Here is a 15,498-nt window from a genome sequence, read left to right as displayed (position 1 = left end):
TACATTTGGGTAATCTGCTGGCAGGTTGCCCCCAGTCGGCCTGAATAACAAAGTCTTGGGTCCTGCATTGGTTGCTGTCTTTTCTTCCATGACATCAGATCGTCAGGGGTATAAAACATGCAGCTGGCGCCATTTTAATCAGTTTTTCTTGCCCCAGATGTCAGGTGCCCCCCAAATGGGGAGCAAAAAAAAAATACATATATATATATATATATATATATATATATATATATATATATATACATACACACACACATACCTCCAAGTAAAAGCAAATACATCAAAAAGGCTTTTGAGCATAGTAAAAGAAAGAAGAGGTATAATAAAAGAGAAATAGGAGGCTGGTGGGTGGGTAACCTGGACTGCAACAGGGGGCAAGAAAAACTGATGTAATGGCGTCGGCTGCATGTTTTATACCCCTGACGACCTGGCGTCACGGAAGAAGAGACATCAACCGACGCAGGACCCAAGACTTTGTTAATCAGGCCAACTAAGGGCTACTGCAAGCAGATAACCCAAATGTAATGACTGCAACAGTAAGTACACTCGAACATCTACATTTATGGTAGGTGTACACAACTGTACTATCTCTTCCCCCTGGGAAGAGATAGTACAGTTGTCTACACTCAAACATCTACATTTATGGTAAGTGTACACAACTGTACTATGTTCTTTGTGTTTCACTGTTGCAGTAATTACATTTCGGTAGAATCCCAAAGCTATTGTTGGGAGGATGGAATTATACAGCATTAGGAGCAGCTATAAGGCCCTGCAGGACAGCAGTGGCAAAGCCTGCTCTGGATTTGGAAAAGAGAGGTAAATGGTAATGTTTGGTGAATGTATGAACTGTGCTCCAAGTAGCAGCTTCTAGAATGTCTCTGGTAGGAATCCTCTGAGGAAGGCTGCAGAAGGAGATGCAGCCCTGGTGGAATGGGATCTGATCCCCTTGGGGACAGGTTTACCATGGTGCATGTAGCAGAAACAAATACAATGGCTTATCCATTTTGAAATAGTCTGCTTTGAAATAGCCTTTCCCTCTGCCCCTGTAGCAAATGCCACCAGTAATTGATCAGATTTTCTTGGAGATTTTGTCCTGTTTAAGTAGAATCTTAGTTGTCTGTGTACATCCAATGAATGCAGAATCCGCTCCCCCTTGTTCTGTGGATTTGGGAAAAAAGTTGGCAGATGAATGGTCTGATTAAGAGCCACACTGGATACCACCTTAGGCATAAAGGATGGATTGGTCCTGAGGGCCACCCTGTCTGGATAAAAGATAATGAAAGGCTCCACTGCCATGAGAGCCTGTAGTTCTGAAACCCTTCTAGCCAAAGTGATTGCTAAAAGAAAAGCTGTCTTCCAAGACAGAAATTTTATGTCTGCAGTAGCAGCTGGTTCAAAAGGCCCCAGTGAGTTTTTCCAGCACAAAATTGAAGTCCCATGCAGGAGTTGGTGATCTCCTGGGAGGTCTCAAATTTTTGGCCCATCTAAGGTACTGCTTTAGCAGGGGGTGAGAAAAGAGAGGAGGGTCTGTGTTGTAATGAGCTGAAATGGCAGAGGCATGGATCTTTATTGGAGAAAAAGATAGGCCCTTATGCAGCATCTCAAATATTGCAGGATCTGAGGAATATTGGGCTGTGTTTATTCCTTGCACTTGGTTCCAGGCACAGAATCTTTTCCATTTATCAGTATAAGATTTTCTAGTACTAGGCCTTCTAGCCTCCAAAATGACATCCATCACAGGTTTACTGAGAGATGCGACTGCTGAAATTAGTTGATTAGCCATGCTGCAAGATTCAGAGTTTGGAGCTGAGTCTGCAGAATTTGATAGTTCTGCTGAGACAGTAGACAGAGTGTCTGAGGCAGGTGCCACGGACGAAGATGTGACATATTGCGTAGAAGGGGGTACCAGTGTTGGCGAGGCCAGTTTGGAGCAATCAGAATAATTTTTGGTTTTTCCTGTCTGACTTTTAGTAAAACCTTGGGAGCAGAGGCAGAGGGGGAAAGGCATAGACTGATAGGTTTTTCCAGCTGAAGGATAGAGCATCCACTTTCCAAACTTTTCTGTGATGAATTCTTGTGCATAACTTGTCCAACTGATAATTTTGGGGAGAGGCAAAAAGATCCATTTCTGGGCTCCCCCATCTTTGTGTCAACATGCTGAAGATCTGTGGATCCAGTTTCCATTTGTGTGGGTCCATACGATTTCTGCTTAGTTCGTCTGCCAGAGTATTTTGCTTTCCTGGCAGGAACTGATCTTGCAGATGTATTTGGTAAGTCAAGGTTGTGTTCCACAAAGACATGGATAGTCTGCAGAGGGGGTATGAGTGGGTACCCGCCTGCTTGCTTATGTACCACATCACTGTGGTGCTGTCAGTCTTTATCAGTAGTTGTCCTGGATGAAGAAAGTCCTTGAAGGCTGTCAGAGCATTCTGTACAGCTAGCATTTCTTTCTGGTTGATATGTAGGTGCATTTGATTTGGGCTTCATTCGCCCTGAATGCATCTCCCTGCCAGATGGGTCCCCCAAGCATAATCTGATGCGTCTGTAGTCAGAGTTTGGGTGGCAGGGGGTGGAATAAATGACAGTCCCTTGTTTTGGTGACAGGCCTCTGCCCACCATAGGAACTCCTGTTGCAGGCAAGGAATGATAGGAATCACTGTTTCCAGGCTGTGACAATGTTGACCCCATAAGCTTTTTGGGTACCATTGAAATTTCCTCATATGCAGTCTTGCACATGGAATTAGCAGAATGCAGGAAGCCATGAACCCCAAGGCCTGCAGAATTTGTCTTGCTGATAGCTGGGTTTTTATGGCCACTTGTTTGAAGTATGTCATCAATTGATTTTGTTTGTCTGGCATGAGGTAAGCCATCTGGGCAGTTGTACTCAAGCTTGCACCCAGGAATGTAATTATTTGAGAGGGTACCAGTTGTGATTTCTTTTCGTTGATGGTGTACCCTAGGCAAGTTAGAAGCCTTTTTATAAATGCTAGACGTTACAAAAAAGTGTCCTTGTTTTCTACCTGAATTAGACAATCGTCCAGATAAGGATAAATTTGAATGTTTCTTTGTCTGCAGAATGCAGTTACTGGTGCCAGGCATTTTGTGAAGATCTTGGGCGCAGTAGATAAGCCAAAGGGCAGTGCAGAGAACTGGTAATGCAAATAGCCTGCTTTGAAGCGGAGGTATCTTCTGCAACATTCCCGGATAGGGATATGCAGGTAAGCCTCTTTTAAGTCTAGAGTTACCGACCAGGCATCCTTGGCCATCATAGGCAGTAACTGTTGTAGAGTCAGCATCTTGAATTTTGGAATGTCCAGGAAAGTATTTAGAATGGATAAATCCAGAATTGGACGCCATGATTTGTCTTTTCTGGGTACCAGGAAAAGTCTTGAATAAAAACCTTGTCCTTTTTCCTTTTCTCGTACTGGTTGAATAGCCTCCATATCCATGAGGGACATAACTTGTCACTTGGCATCTGCTCACTGATTTGGAGGCAGATCTGACCATCTGTTTGGAATTGGCAACGTGTGGAAATGAAATCTGTATCCCTGGGATACTATATTTAAAACAAACTTGTCCTGGATAATTAGATGCCAGTTTTGTGCATGAAGTGCTAGTTTTCCCCCCAAAGGGGCTGCCAAAAGATAAGTGCTTGGAAATGGCAGAGGAAAGTCATTGAGACTGTTTACCGTAGGGAGGGGCCTTACTACTTCCAGATTTGGAGGTGGAGGCACCCCATTGTTTTGTTCTGTAAGTTCCTTATGACTGAAACCTGGAGCCTTTGGAGTGCCTGGGTTTGTCATGAGTGGCTCTGTTGGGTACTGGAAAGGATCACTTCTTAGTAGGCCAGTGCCTACTGAACCTGGGCGGCTGCACTTCTAGGAAATCTTTTACAGTTTGCATAGATTTAGCTTTGTCTTTCATCTTTTTCAAAACTTCCTCTGCCTTGTTACCAAATAGACTGTCCTGTTGTAAAGGAGCATCTAACAATTTTGCTTTAACATGACCAAGCAGATTTTGCTCCTTGAGCCATGCATGCCTCCTTATCGCAGATCCAGTTATGGCGGCCCTGCAAGAGGCCTCCAAGAATCAAAACCACATTGCAAAGTATGATTTCCTACTTGTTCAGCTGAATGCAATAAATCCTGTAACTATTTTCCACAAAGTCAGAAATCAACATCATTTTTTGTTTCAGTAAGCCCATGCTGCTGATATTTAAGCATATGAAATTGACAGTTTAAAGCCCTGTTTGCCAGGGTTGCAGACGTGTAAACCTTCTTACCCCATCTATCCAGCGCCCTAGATTCTCTATCAGAAGGGGTAGGATTTTTAGCAGTAGAAGCCTTAACACCCTTGGGACCCTGAGAAATTGTTTCAGGATCAGCAGTAGGAGTTTTAAAAAGAAACTTGGAGTCAGGAACCCTGTAATATCTGTCTGGCTTACTAGGAGCCGGAGGCAGTGAGTCAGGAGCCATGCTGGATTCTGAGAAAACATCATCAACAATGTCTAAAACAGGAGGTATAGCCAAAGGCCTATGCTGAGGAAGAAGAAGAAAATCCCTAAGCCTCTTTTTGTATTCTGAAAAATCCTGACTCTCCCAATGAAAATGTTCCCTTAAGGTATGCAAAGTTTCTCCAAAAGAAAAGTCCTCAGGAGGAGAAGCAGAAAGAATGGGTTCTTCTGCATCAGAACCCTCATAAGGTGGAATAGAAAATTCCTGATCAGAAGAGGAATCAGAAGAAATGGAAACCTGATCTGAAGATTCAAAATCAGTGCCTTGCCTAGGTCTCTTAGCCGGAGGGGGATAGGAACCCCTGATCAGGGTAATTAAATCCTCAGCCATTTTAATAATTTGTTTTTTAGGCACAGGGGCCTGAACATGTGGGCCATGTGTCATTTTTTTGGACATCGAAGTTGGTTTTGGTCTTGTTTTTGATGATGGCGTCTGTTTAATGTACAAATCTTTATGTCTGAAAACACCCTCAGAAGCCGGTGCCTGTTCAGCGGCTCCGGACCCATCTAAGGGAGAGACATCTGCGGGTCCAGTACTTGAGGTGTCTTGCGGCATACCGGACTCCGAATGGGTCTCGGTAGAGGCCTGCGAATCAAAAGTAGCGGGCATCAGGGGCTGCGAAAGCGCCTCACTGAGTACCGACGACTGGCTTAGGGAGAAGCTTCCTTGTCGGTTTTGGACCTCGACGGTCTGTCCCTGTCTTTTTCTTTAGGTTTTTATGAATTCCAGTAGTCAGATTGCTAACCAACGACATTTCTGGATAGTTAAATCTTGAGCCAAAATAATGAGAAGCAAAAATATATCGACGCTTAATAGTGCATTGATTAAATTTAGTATAAAACCAACAGCAAGGCACATTGTGGTCAGGGCCTAGGCAAGGAATACAGTACAAATGAAAGTCCTTATGAGGTATTTGCTTCCCACAAGCAATACAATTATTAAGTTTTACTGACATCAGTAAGGAGCAAAAAAAAGTTTCCCCAATGGGGTACTTAGCTTTAGGTTGAAGACTTCGCTTCTGAAACTTGAAAAATGAAAATTTAAGGAGTCGGCCAACCGGCACTTGCGAACTGCTTCTGCTTCGGGAACCGCGTGGCAAGAAAGACTGATCAAAATGGCACCGGCTGCATGCTTTATACCCCTGACGTCATGGAAGAAGAGACAGCAACCGACGCAGGACCCAAGACTTTGTTATTCAGGCTGACTGAGGGCAACCTGCCAGCAGATTACCCAACTGTAATGACTGCAACAGTGAAACACGAAGAACATCAAGGGTAACGGAAGAAGAGGAAGGCTACTGCAACAGTGATCTATTAGAACTTTTACTGTTATGGTAAGTTTACTTAAATAACTGTACCATGTTCAAAATTAGTTCACTCCTGATGTAGCCTAATCTTTAAGGGTAGAATACAAACATCTAGGATTATGCAGGAAGGAGGTAGTCATTTAAGAATCCATGAGCCCCCTGGAAAATGACCCTAGGAAAACCTGTTCTGGAGCAGGAAAAGGAATCTATTTTGTAATGATTTGTGAAGATATATACATAGGAGGGTCAAGTTGTCTCCAGAATACATTTAAGAGCCCACCCATTTCCAAAAAGCCAAAGAAGAACCCTAGCCCTGTCTGGAAGTATCTTATTACAGTGAGAATGGCAGCACAATACAACCATCTTGAAATAGTCTGCTATGACACTGGTTGTTTTTCTTTTAAGGTAAGAAATAGGACAGCTGTTCAGCCTTCTTGAAAGATTTTTGTTCTGTCCAAGTAGTATCGAGAGCTGTATGTGGACATCCAGAGCAGGCAAGCTTTTTTCTCTCGTTTTTACATTCTGCAAAGAATACACTGGGATTACAGTTTACCTATTAACCAATCTATTAATCACTTAATGCATAAAACAAGGAATTTTACTTGGTTCTAGAGTCTCCCCTTTCTTCTCTAAGCCTCCTTGCCACTGCATTTTAAAATTATGCTGATTTGAAATTGCTGAGACTATTTTATTTCGCTTCTTGAAAAACAAAAAAAGGACCCTGAATTAGACGGAAAGATTTTTACTAAGCTTACAAAAGGAAGGTCAGAAGATTAAGTAAACCCTTGAATTAATTGCTCTCTTACATCAAATCTTTTTAGAAACTCAGTAGCAAAAGGGCCAAACAGAACATTTGTACAGCAGAATTTAAAATTTCAGCTTTAGCATCCAAGTCTTGAGAATGTAACAAGCAAATCTTCTCTTAAGTGAACCAGTAGCAGCATCTGGATACAGCATCAGCAGAATCATAGAAGCACTTTAAAAGTGATTACCTGAGAAACAATTCAGGAATAAAGTAGGAATTTTAACGGTTAACTTCATCATGTTCTCAAAAGAAGCTAGTAAAACCGTTAACATATGAACAAGCAGTTCAGAATTCTGAAATTTAAAGTGGCAGAAGAATAAACATTTTTTGCATTCTTGTCAGAGGAAATGGGGTTAGCATTCACAATATATTTATCAGTAGATGGCTTTGATAAATCACTGTAGAATCTGATTTGGTATTAAAAAGACATGCGTGTCAGATTTGTTTACCTAATCTATCAGACTTTTTGGAAGCAGGGAGCCGACTGTCAAGCATACTGACATTTGTTAAGCAAACATCTTCTTAAGCTGCTGAACTGAAGGGAGAGCTGCAGGCTGAGAAAAATCCAGTTGCAACAAATTATAATACTTTTGCCAGGAGATATGGATTTCATTCAATTTCCACTGTAATACATTTCTCATTTTGGTTACAGTATGAGAAAAGATAACCTTCCTGGTGGAAGATGTGAAGAAATGCATCAGAATTCTGTGAAAGAAAAATACACCCCTTCCAACTCCTGTAAATCTGACTGTGAATCAACGTCAGAATGTAAGGGATTTTTTTTTTTTTTAACATTTGTAGTCCATGTAGAAACAGGATATAAAATAAAAACAGACAGTAATCCCTTGGCAAATCCCAGTAATTCTTACTTGTCCATAGTTAAAGGAAAGATGAGCTGAGACAATCTTAATTTTCTGCTTTCTTTTCCTGAGACCTCCACCCCGGGAAAAAAAATCAAGTCAGGGGAATAGTCCAGAAATCAGGCACCATAGCCCAGCTATGCAATAAGACTTCATCCACTATTTCCTGAAACACCAAACAGCAGTGGTTCTCCCTTGCCAGGTGAGGCCATCCCTAAAGCCACAGAAGACAAATCTAACTTTTGGTATTGGTGGCTTCTTAAAGAGCTACAACAAAGGGACAAATATAATGGTGAACAGTCTGAGGAAAAAAGCCCTTCCCTTCCAAAACATAAGTCATCCATCGGCAGCAGATGCAGTGTCGGAGACTGCCTGATACAAGTCTCTAGAAAAATGTTCTTCTTGCTGATGGGATAAGGAAGAACTGAGAAGATCAACTGCACCAAGGTTAAGCCAAGCAAGAAGACAAACACTGGCAGCACAGTCTGGGTGAGTCAGTAAACCTGATAATAAAAATTCAAGTTTTGAGGCAAAAAATACAGAGACAGTCAAAGTGTAATAAATAGGAGTTCTACATAGAAATAATTAAAACAGAATTTTACACGTTTTTTCATGTAAGCTTTCCCCATGTAAAAATCCTTAAACAGACATAACAGTCCATAGGTTCATAGGTTCATAATAGGCTATCTGCACAAGGGCATTTATAAGCCTAGCCAGAGTGTGTTTGGCTTTCGCCACCCCTTGGAATGAGCATACTGTGCCCATTTTAAGGTTTAGTTTACTGTACCTCTGTCTAGCAGTGACACAGAAGCGACCCCCGGGGTAAATCTACGATCTCCCATCCACTCGTCAAGATTTCTCTTGAAGAGAGTCAGTGAGGGGCTCTGCCTAACATGGACTGGGATTTTATTCCAGAGTGAAGGGAGCCTCTGGGTTATGAATATGTCCCTCCAGCATGTCCTATTTATTTCTGTGCTGAGGTTCAAATCTCTCGCTAGCGTAGCTCTGGTGGATTTGGATTTTCTGAGGTGGAGCATGTCCATTAATTCTGGGTTGGGCATGGCCTTGTACGTCAGGCATAGATCGCCTCTGAGTAGGCGGTATGCTGCTGAGTAGAGCTGGAGTTTCTTTAGCCGGGCAGCATATGGCATATGTTTGAGTCCCTTGATCCTCTTGGTGAGGTACTTTTGGGGTCTTTCCAATTGCTGCAGGTGTCGGGTAATGTACATCCCAAATGGGGCATTGTACTCAATTATGGGCCTGATGAGGGAAGAGTAAAGGGGCACAATGGCCTCTCCCGATCTAGATGTGAATCCCTTCATGATAAGGTGGGCAATATAGAAGGTCTTTCTAACCACTTTGGCAATGTGAGTGTCAAACGAGAGGTTATTGTCAACTTGGGTCCCTAGGTCCCTAATTACTTCTTCCGTACTTAATGGATTACCACCTATGTGGTAATTTGTGGGCACTTTGTTTTTCTCGAAGGGTATAACTATACACTTTTTGGAGTTTAGTTTAAGGCCATGGCTCTGGCACCAGTTTTCCATTTCTATGAGACCCCTTTGAAGGATGCTTGTGTCCGCAGGAGAATCAATTATGGTGCCCAGTTTGCAGTCATCTGTGAACTTGGTCAGCCACAATCCTCCCATGTTAGCCTGTACCTCAGAAAAATAAATACCGAACAAGAGAGGTCCCAGGACCGAGCCCTGTGGGACGCCACTTGTGACTGGTTTAGAGTCTGACATGGCTCCAGCAGTTCTGACCTTGTGGGTTCTGTCCTTGAGCCAGTTTGCAACCCATCTTATGACATAGGGGTTTATATTTAAGCTGGAGAGCTTGTCTATGATTCCCGAGTGGGGTATTGTGTCGAAGGCTTTTGCAAGATCAAGGTAGGCTGTGTGAACTACCTTACCCTCATTAATGGCCTTGGTGACTGTTTCAAAGAAGTCGACCAGGTTCAAGAGGCAGGATCTGCCCTTAAAGCCGAATTTGGTAGGATCCAGTGTCTGTAGGTCCCCAATGTCTTTGTTTATGAGTTCCATAATGATCCTCTCCATAGCTTTGCAGATCAGGCTCGTCAAGCTTATGGGGCGGTAGTTTCCAGGGTCCGTAGAAGCACCTCCTTTGTGGAGTGGGACCACTGTTGCTGTACGCCATTCTTTGGGTATATATCCTGTAGTAAGGCTGAGATTAAACAGCTGCCTTATGTGTGGGTTTAGCTCTTCTTGGAGTTCATGTAGCACGCAACCCGGGACACCGTCTGGTCCCTTTGATGCTGTGTTTTTAGCTTTGGAGAGGGCGGCTCTCACCTGGGCATCTGAGATGTCAGAGAGGCAACACTCTGCTGGGATAGATATTTGTCCCTTTGGGGGGAAGGGGGGAGAAAAATTTGCACTGAACCTGTCTGCCAGTATGTTGGCAATATCTGTGGGTTCAGTGTATTTTTTGTCATTTTGGACTAACTCTGAGCATATCTGGGAGTTTCCACTCAGGTTTCTAATATAACTAAACAAAGCCTTGTGATTATCTTTAGTGCCTTGTGCAATGTTTCTCTCAAAGTTGGCCTTGGATGATTTTATGATTGATCATAGTTTTTTGCTAGTACTGATCAGAGATGCCTTCCCTTTTAGGGATTTTGCTCTATCATGTAGTAGCTTCCTCCTTCTGTTGTATAGCTTATTAATGGCTGGGGTCTACCAGACATGACGCCTGCCTTTGGGGGAATGGGTCTTGGTTTTATTTGGGATTGCATGATCCATGCATTCTTGTAGGTGTCCAAAGAATGCGTTTATAAAGGATTCAGCAGAGTGGGCTGTGGTTTCCACTGGCCCGGGTGCCTTGAAGGATTCCACTTCGGTCTTAAGAAGTGTGAAGTCAGCTTTTGAGAAGTTCTTCACTGTGGTCTTCTGTGCTGGGGTGGGGGCGGGATGTGGATTTCCAGGGAGATTAATTTATGGTCCGATCTTACCAAAGAGGGGTATACTTCAGGTATGGAGCATTGTGTCCCCATGTTTGTGATGATCAGGTCTAATAGGTTTTCCCCTCTTGTGGGAGAGGTGACTAGTTGTTCCATAGCATTTGAGTTTATGAATTCTAGGAACCTTTGGGCTAGGGTATTGGGGCTTGAAAGAGAAAACTTGCAGAGAAAACCAGTTTAATAAAAAGCAGAGCTTTCGGGCGTAACCCTTCTTCAATACTAATACATTCAAACACTAAACTCTAGAAGCTTAAATACAGGTCTAAAAATCACATGACCAGCAGCCAAATGAAATCATGTGACAGAAAACAAATTAAAAATTAAAGACATATACATATAAATTAAAAGATGTGTAGATACACAGTATAAAATATTTACTTTACAATATTACGTAGCTTAACTAACACAGGTTTTAAACTGACAGTGCTATTTAAACCAGGATGAGTGTCAGCAGCTAATCTCAATATCCATTCAAATTTTGAGCTCAAGGCGGTTGTTGACATCACCACCTCTTTCATTTGGACATAGAGCATCAATCACTCTAAACTTAAATGTATGTGTTTCACCACAAGTTTTAATATGTTTACATAGTGCATTATTGTCACAATTTCTCCTAATTTCAGAATTATGGTCTATAACACGCCTTAAGCTTACATTGTTTTTCCCAGAAATGAACTGCATGAGATGCAGGTAGCCAAATAAACCACAAAAGTGGTGTTACAAGTAGCTGTAATTTTAAAATTAAATACTTGTCCATTGGCAGGATGAGTGAAAATATCACTACCATTCCTAAGATGTAAGCACAGGCAACACAGTTAAAACATGGAAAAGTACCAGTTTTAGCAGCCAATTGTGTATAACAGGGTCATAAAAATCTTTATAACAGAGTAAACTTTTAATCGCCTCATATTTTTATATGTAAAATGTGGCTTGGTGCCCAATATAGTTTTAGTTCATCCAATGCCATCAGAATGGGCCAGTTCCTGTTAATAATTTGTCTAATTGAACTGACCTACCATTAAAAGTTGTGCGTACCTTATTTCACGTTGAGTAATGGTGTTATTACACTGGCTATCTGTGAGGCTTGACCTATCTTCCAAAAAGTTGGTATAAGTGATGTCTGCCTAGCTTCCATTACATCAGATTTAAGCTTGATAATAAATTCATATCATATCCACTAGAAAAAGTCCTCTACCATATTATCAAGTTGTGAAACAAATGTAGTATTATCAGTAGTTAGTCTACTTGCTCTAATAAATTGAGATTTTGCTACACCTTTAAAGACATGTGGCTGTTCATACTACTGTGATGATATCTTCCATTACTAACTTCCTTTCTATAAATACTAGTGTTTAATATGCCATCATTCAATTGCAGTTTGACATCTAAAAAACATATGCTGCTGTCAGACACATCCATTTTAAATTTCAAAAATTAGTACTAGAATTTAAATAATCAATGAAAATATTCAAATCATCCAAAGTACCATTCCATATTAGTAGACAATCGTCTACAAATCGCTGATAGAAACTAATGTTACTAAGAAATAAATTTTGTGCATTAAACAAATAATTGCATTCCCATTGGTAAAGCACTAAATTAGCGTAAGTATTTGCTATGGATGTGCCCATAGCTACACCTGTTAACTGAAGAAATAAGGTATTATTAAACATAAACACATTGTTCCTCAGAACTATATCCATAAGGCAACAGATATTGCTAATGAGCCTATGGTCAGGACTAGGTTGAGAAGACAAAAATTCTCTAAGTAGTTCTATTCCCACATCATTGGGGATAACTGTGAAAAGGGACATGATATCAAGCGTCACTAAATAATATTTCTTGGTATTTAAATCAGTTTTTACATTATTATACCATACCCGTAACTTTGACAATAAATCACAAGTATCCTTTAGAATAGAACTACATTTAGGTAAATAAACTTCTAATTGCCTATGCAAATAAACTGATATGGGTTCAGTAACGCAACCACCTCCAGACAATCGGTCTCATGGGTGGATTTTCCAGGGATTTATGAATCTTAGGGATCCCATCTAAATGTGGAATCAGAGGACAAGGTACTGTAAAATAGTTAAAAAGATCAATATCTATGTCATTATTAAGCTGCAGCTCATACACAACCATGTTCACATAACTTATACAATTTTTTACATCAGTTCTAGTGATAACTTTAAAGGCAGTATCATCATTTAAAAGCAGAGAAACAGCTGAAAAATAACTGCTATTTGGTAATACTCCTGCACCTGAAAAATGTTGTAAACGTAGTAGCACTTTTATGCCAGTTAGTGTTCCTGTACTAAAGGCTTTTCATGACATTTGCGAGTTTCAGATTAGAGAACTCTATTTAAAACCTGTTAAAAACAAGGCATATAATTTAAGCTTCTCTGAGTATAAAGCCTTAAAAAGTTTACAACAGTGTAATGACATTATTATAAAACAAGCTGATAAAGGTGGCAAGGCTGTCTTAATGAATTGTGATAATTATTTTTCATCTGTTTCTCTGCTTTTAAATGATGATACTGCCTTTAAAGTTATCACTAGAACTGATGTAAAAATTGTATAAGTTATGTGAACATGGTTGTGTATGAGCTGCAGCTTAATAATGACATAGATATTGATCTTTTTAACTATTTTACAGTACCTTGTCCTCTGATTCCACATTTATATGGGATCCCTAAGATTCATAAATCCCTGGAAAATCCACCCATGAGACCGATTGTCTCTGGAGGTGGTTGGGTTACTGAACCCATATCAGTTTATTTGCATAGGCAATTAGAAGTTTATTTACCTAAATGTAGTTCTATTCTAAAGGATACTTATGATTTATTGTCAAAGTTACGGGTATGGTATAATAATGTAAAAACTGATTTAAATACCAAGAAATATTATTTAGTGACGCTTGATATCATGTCCCTTTTCACAGTTATCCCTAATGATGTGGGAATAGAACTACTTAGAGAATTTTTGTCTTCTCAACCTAGTCCTGACCATAGGCTCATTAGCAATATCTGCTGCCTTATGGATGTAGTTCTGAGGAACAATGTGTTTATGTTTAATAATACCTTATTTCTTCAGTTAACAGGCGTAGCTATGGGCACATCCGTAGCAAATACTTACGCTAATTTAGTGCTTTACCAATGGGAATGCAATTATTTGTTTAATGCACAAAATGTATTTCTTAGTAACATTAGTTTCTATCAGCGATTTGTAGACGACTGTCTACTAATATGGAATGGTACTTTGGATGATTTGAATATTTTCATTGATTATTTAAATTCTAGTACTAATTTTTTGAAATTTAAAATGGATGTGTCTGACAGCAGCATATGTTTTTTAGATGTCAAACTGCAATTGAATGATGGCATATTAAACACTAGTATTTATAGAAAGGAAGTTAGTAATGGAAGATATACGCATCACAGTAGTATGAACGCGCCACATGTCTTTAAAGGTGTAGCAAAATCTCAATTTATTAGAGCAAGTAGACTAACTACTGATAATACTACATTTGTTTCACAACTTGATAATATGGTAGAGGACTTTTTTCTAGTGGATATGATATGAATTTATTATCCAAGCTTAAATCTGATGTAATGGAAGCTAGGCAGACATCACTTATACCAACTTTTTTGGAAGATAGGTCAAGCCTCACAGATAGCCAGTGTAATAACACCATTACTCAACGTGAAATAAGGTACGCCACAACTTTTAATGGTAGCACAAGTCCAATTAGAGAAATTATTAACAGGAACTGGCCCATTCTGATGGCATTGATGAACTAAAACTATATTGGGCACCAAGCCATTTTACATATAAAAATATGAGGACGATTAAAAGTTTACTCTGTTATAAAGATTTTATAGACCCTGTTATACACAATTGGCTGCTAAAACTGGTACTTTTCCATGTTTTAACTGTGTTGCCTGTGCTTACATCTTAGGAATGGTAGTGATATTTTCACTCATCCTGCCAATGGATAAGTATTTAATTTTAAAATTACAGCTACTTGTAACACCACTTTTGTGGTTTATTTGGCTACCTGCATCTCATGCAGTTCATTTTACGGGGAAAAACAATACGTAAGCTTAAGGAACGTGTTATAGACCATAATTCTGAAATTAGGAGAAATTGTGACAATAATGCACTATGTAAACATATTAAAACTTGTAGAAACACATACATTTAAGTTTAGAGTGATTGATGCTCTATGTCCAAATGAAAGAGGTGGTGATGTCAACAACCGTCTTGAGCTCAAAGAATATGAATGGATATTGAGATTAGCTGCTGACACTCATCCTGGTTTAAATAGCACTGTCAGTTTAAAACCTGTGTTAGTTAAGCTATGTAATATTGTAAAGTAAATATTTAATACTGTGTATCTACACATCTTTTAATTTATATGTATATGTCTTTAATTTTTAATTTGTTTTCTGTCACATGATTTCATTTGGCTGCTGGTCATGTGATTTTAGACCTGTATTTAAGCTTCTAGAGTTTAGTGTTTGAATGTATTAGTATTGAAGAAGGGTTACGCCCGAAAGCTCTGCTTTTTATTAAACTGGTTTTCTCTGCAAGTTTTCTCTTTTGAGTTCGTGTTTTGCAGCTGGTTTTACTTGTGCTGTATTGGGGCTTGAGTAATGCTCCCAGTCTATGTTTAAGTAGTTGAAGTCCCCCAATATGATGGTGTTTGGAGAGACCTTCATATTCTCCAGTGTCTTTAGGAAGGCCGAGTGGGGTTCCTGAGTTTGAGAGGGTGGTCTGTAGCATGCTACAAACTAGAGGGCGGTTTTGCCCATTGTTAGTTGCACATGGATGGTCTCCGATGCTTCGTGCATTGCCACTAACCTGGAGGTGTGGGTATCCTTGATGAATATGGATACTCCCCCTCCTTTTGTGGTTTGGTCCAAGTTCTGGTGCCGAAAAGCATGATATGAGGTATAACCTGGTAGTGCTGGGGTGCTCTCTGGAGCCTTGAACCAGGTTTCTGTCACTGCACAGACATCAATGTTCTTCAT

The 15,498-nt window shown here is 40.2% G+C and overlaps 1 protein-coding gene across 1 annotated transcript in view; it reads right to left on the bottom strand.

The window, feature by feature from the left end:
- The window catches only part of LOC122795556 (interleukin-6 receptor subunit beta-like), a 1,057,822-nt gene that overhangs the window by 592,478 nt on the left and 449,846 nt on the right, over window positions 1-15,498 (bottom strand). The window lies entirely within an intron of this gene.

The sequence above is a fragment of the Protopterus annectens genome, chromosome 2.part2 (assembly GCF_019279795.1).
Source record: "Protopterus annectens isolate FY-2018-M chromosome 2.part2, PAN1.0, whole genome shotgun sequence".
Lineage (NCBI taxonomy): Eukaryota > Metazoa > Chordata > Ceratodontiformes > Protopteridae > Protopterus > Protopterus annectens.
Note: the sequence above shows the minus strand (reverse complement) of the source record. Positions and strands in the feature narration are given on the sequence as shown.